Genomic DNA, 5,164 nt, shown 5'->3' on the forward strand with positions numbered 1-5,164 from the left:
CCGTGATTGTGCAACTGGGTTGAGGGTCATGGGATCCTCAGATGTTTGGCCTGTGCTTTGGAGCATTGTGAATGGGGGAGGGGGCCAGGTAGCTCAGGGAGAGGCCCTTGCTCAGCCTGCAGAAGCCACCCCCCTCCCCGGGCACAAATCCACTGCCAAAGGGCCGTAACTCAGTGAGCAGAGTGTCTGCAAGCAGAAGGTCCCAGTTCAGCCCCTCCTGGCATCTCCAAGTAGGGCTGGGGAGGCCGGTGCTGCCAGCCAGAGTAGACAGTCCTGAGCTGGACAGATCAATGGTCTGACTCGGTATAAGGCAGCTTCCTATGTTCCTGGCAGCCTCTTCTGTTGGAAGGCCAGACTCTGCGGCAACTCAGCGAAGGAGGCAGCTGCCCCTCCCCCTCCTCTTCTGGGACTCATCAGCGACAGCCAGGAATTTGGTCTTGGCAAGTCCTGGGCCTCTCCAGCCCCCTGAGGAGAGGAAGGGAACCTTTTGAGGAGCTGTCATGCCTGGCTCCATCCTCCTGCTGAGTCTCCTGATTTCTGGCGGCTGCTGGATGGGAGCAGAGCACCCCACAAGGACTAGGAGCTTGGCCTTTCTTCAGTCCTCTGTTTGCCTGGGCTCTGCCAGGGGCTGTGGCCACCTCAGGTCCTGCGTCGGTTGCCTCCAGGGCCCATGCAGCCGGGTCTCACACACCTCTCTTGGTCCTCAGGGGGGTATCAACCCTGCCACACAGGAGGCCGCTTTGTGGATTTGATGCAGCGGACACAGGCTCTGGAGCTGCCGGCCACAATCCCTCTCCTTGGCTTTATGGTGCCACTGAGGCTGCACACACCCCATAAGTTTAAAGCACATTCACACACCCCTCTCCTAAGCGTGAAGGAGAGAAGGGGCTGTTTCTGTGTGGGTGAAAAGGTGCTTCATTGTGCATTCTTCATTGTGCATTCCACTTCTGTGGAAGCACTGGCACTCTCCCCCCTCTTGAAGAAGCAGGCTCTGTCCCATGACTGGAGCTGTGTTTGCAACAGGCGGGGGCCACTCCTGTGCCAGGAACACCTCTCTCTGCTCCTTGGCAGAACCTGCTGCTTTGTGCGTGCATCTTGTCCAGAGCTGCTTTCCTGGAAAGGCTTTCATCCTCCCCACATCCTTCTTTCTCCTCCCCACCCCCACACTTGGCTTTCAGGCCTGGAATAGCTCACTGTCCCACCAATGGAGAGAGGAGACAGCTCTCCTCCTCCTCCTCCTCCTCCCCCCACCCCACAAGGTTTCTGGGGAAAGCAAACAGTTTGCAGGAGGAGACTGGAAGCAAAGCCACTCCTGTCCTTATGAGGAGCAAAGCCATTCAAGCTCAGCAGCCTGGTCCTGGGCACCTCCCTGCCCCCCCATATTACACTGTGCTGGCTGCCTCGTGCCATGGACCCCAAAACCAGCTGAATTCTTGCTCCCCACTTCACAGCCCCCCCAAGTGTTTGCAAGTTTGATGTGTTCCAGTCTGCCTTGAGCCAGCCACTCATGCCTTGGTACAAATGCGGCCTGGTTTCTACTGACATGAGATTTGATGGGCAAGGGTTGACTCTTGTCAGGCACTCAAATAGGGCTGTCCAGAGCTCCAGGGTGCAGTGTCCTACACTGAAGGAGGAAGGTGCTGGTGTGATGTCCCTAAAGGGAGGAGGTCTCTGATTCCTCCAGCTATGCTCTGGGGTCCTGAGGGCCACCCCCTGCAGGAGGCCTTCTGGCACCTTAGGTCTGGCAAGAACCATCAGTCATGCCAACAGCTCCAAGTTCCATTGGCCAAGGCAGCTATTCCAGATGCCTTTTCTGGATACATCCCCCATGTTGGGGTGAGGATCTTCAACAGTGGTTGTGCTGATATTCCAGATGAATGAATGCTGTACCCAATCTGTGCATTTTTCAGTTCTTGATATTTTGGACAGGATCGACTCAAGGTTTCTCCAAGTTGTGCTTTGTGGGACCATGCATGATGCCCTCCCAAGCTGCCCAGACCCACTCAGCCCGCCATCCACCAGACACATTTTCTGGAGGCAGCTTCCTCTGAGTGGAGGGTCAGCGGCAGAGGGCTGCTGCCCCTCTCCTCAATTGGGCTGCCCCATGCAAAGCTCCAGCAGAGAGAGGCTGCTGGCCATGGCTGCTCCATCCATGGGTCAAGCCTGAACCAAGGGGCAGAGGGGCAGCAGGATGGGGCTTGGCAGCTGCAGGGTGTGGCAGCCCCCTCAATACTGGGGAGGCTGAGCCCCCTGCCCCAAAATATTAAGGGGGCTAAAGCCCACTCCGCCCTATACTCTGTGCCCCTGTGTGAGACTCTATCCATGATGGACTCTTCAGCTGTTCCTCTCCCCCCCCCCCATCTTTATGTTATAATAATTCTATGGTGTCAGAAATAAAATGTAAGTGAACAAGGTAAGCACACATAAATACGTACACAAACCACATGTCTGAAATAGCAGAGGAGAGCAATCTTGAAGCCATCTTGACTCTCAATGGCTCCAAACATTTCCTTTGCAGAAGGAAATACCTTAGTTTTCCATTGTTAGCGGAGAAATGTGAGGGCTCCCTTGGAGCAAAAAAAAAGGACGCCACAAAATGGATTGTTTCAAGAAGTGGCAGAGAGATATTTCTAGATTTGTCTGGCAGGGCAAGAAGCCTAGAATAAAATTTAAAATACTAACAGATGCAAAGGAAAGAGGTGGATTTGCCCTGCCGGACTTGAAACTTTACTATGAATCAGCAGCTTTTTGCTGGTTGAAAGAATGGCTGCTTCTTGAAAACGCAGACATTTTGGATTTAGAAGGTTTTAACAATGTATTTGGATGGCATGCATATTTGTGGTATGATAAGGTCAAAGCGCATAAAGCATTTAAAAACCATATTGTCAGGAAAGCACTGTTTAACGTCTGGATAAGATATAAGGACTTATTGGAAAATAAAACTCCAAGGTGGCTGTCACCGATGGAAGCGAAAGCTCAGAAAAAACTCAATATGGAGGTTAAATGGCCGAAATATTGGGAAATTTTGGAACAAGATGGAGATAGGTTGAAATTGCAGAGTTTTGAAAAACTAAAAAACAAAGTGCGAGACTGGTTACATTATTATCAGATAATGGAGGCATACAATTTGGACAAGAAAACCGGCTTCCAGGTGGAAAAATCAAAATTAGAAACGGAATTGTTAGAACCCAAAACTAAGATTTTGTCAAAGATGTATAACTTGCTGTTGAAATGGAATACTCAGGATGAAATGGTGAAATCTGTTATGATCAAATGGGCACAAGATGTTGGACATAACATAATGATGGCTGACTGGGAACAGTTATGGACCACAGGTATGAAGTTTACGGCATGTAATGCCTTAAGAGAGAATATTATGAAAATGATATACAGGTGGTACATGACCCCAGTCAAGCTTGCAAAAATCTACCATTTGCCCGATAATAAATGTTGGAAATGTAAGGAAATTGAAGGTACATTCTTTCACCTATGGTGGACGTGCCCAAGGATTAAGGCTTTCTGGGAGATGATCTATAATGAATTTAAAAAGGTATTTAAATATACCTTCTTGAAGAAACCAGAGGCCTTTCTTCTGGGCATAGTCGGCCAATCGGTGTTAAAGAAGGACAGAACTTTCTTTATGTATGCTACAACAGCAGCAAGAATACTTATTGCAAAGTATTGGAAGACACAAGATCTACCCACTCTGGAAGAATGGCAGATGAAATTGATGGACTACATGGAACTGGCGGAAATGACTGGCAGAATCCGAGACCAGGGAGAAGAGTCGGTGGAAGAAGATTGGAAGAAATTTAAAGACTATTTACAGAAATATTGTAAAATTAATGAATGTTAGAATGATGCTGGATTGAAGTTAAGTGGTTTCTAGCTGTATTGGTATAAAAGAATATGAAAAGAATTGGATTTTTAACAGGTAAATTAATGTTATAATATATTAAGATTAAAGATCAGGATAAAATAAGGAGGGAAAGGAATTGCTGAACTAATAAATTGAACTGGAATACAAAAAGGGGAGGTATGAGGAGGTCCGGGAAACAAGTAAATGGAAGATAAGTGATGAAAAGATTGAATTGTTTTTAACTATTTTTATTTTGTATTTTTTCTTTTCTTTTTTTCATTTTGTAATATTGTAAAAACCTTAATAAATATTTATTAAAAAAAAAAAAAAACAAGGACACCAGCCAGGAATACCAGAGCAAAACAGCAGCCAGTAGGCTTGGTCTTTATTGAAGACTGTCGCGACAAGACTCCCACCTGCCTCAAGGTTGAACAAGATGGGGGCCCCAAACAAAAGACCCCCCCAGACTTTTATTAGCTGCTAATCCCCATGTTACAGCCCCCCAAACTACATCACTCATACATCATGGTGACATCATGAAAGGGGAGCTCTGGTGGCCGTAATCTGAGCATCCTGGACCTGCCCCATGGTTCCCCTTGCCCTCCACCAAACACCCATCAAGTGTGACAAAAGAGATATTTACATTTCCCTGTTTCCCAGCCAAGTTCATCCCACCCTTTTGTTTTCATCTGGGTTTGTTATTTCTGGAATGGCTACCTGTCTGGCACTCAGGTATCAGGATGCCAGGAATTATCACTCAGGCAGAGGGGCTGCTGAGGAGCTGAGCTCACATGTCTATAGGAATTTCTGAAGTTTTCCCAGTGAGATACATAGATACATTGATCAGTGAATTCTTACATTTGATATCGTGCAGCAGAGGCCCTTTGAACAGATAGGAAGAAACGGTGATGGAGTGTTTTGTGGGGACAAATCACAAAAGTCACAAAAGTGATTGTGCTGATTCTGGTAGTGGGCTGCATGTGCATGATATCTGCTGGAGGGGCAACCCCCCCCCCATACACAAATTCCTGCAACACCGAGTATAACAGTAGGTTTATTTTACTAAGAAAGAATGTGAAAGGGGGGCGGGTAGTCTTATACACGGATAGTACATGGGGGAACGTGTGATTGGTTGCTGCTGCAAGCCGGAGATTGTCAGCTGCTATTGGGCGTGTTATTGGCTGCTGCAGCAAGATAAGGTGTTGATTGGCTGTCGCTGCAGTAATTGGGCGGGCGATTTGCGGCTTTTGTTGGTGAGGTGACAGAGGATAGGTGGTAATCCTCCCCCCTAAAAGCTCCACAACT

The sequence above is a fragment of the Podarcis raffonei genome, chromosome 7 (genome assembly GCF_027172205.1).
Source record: "Podarcis raffonei isolate rPodRaf1 chromosome 7, rPodRaf1.pri, whole genome shotgun sequence".
NCBI lineage: Eukaryota > Metazoa > Chordata > Lepidosauria > Squamata > Lacertidae > Podarcis > Podarcis raffonei.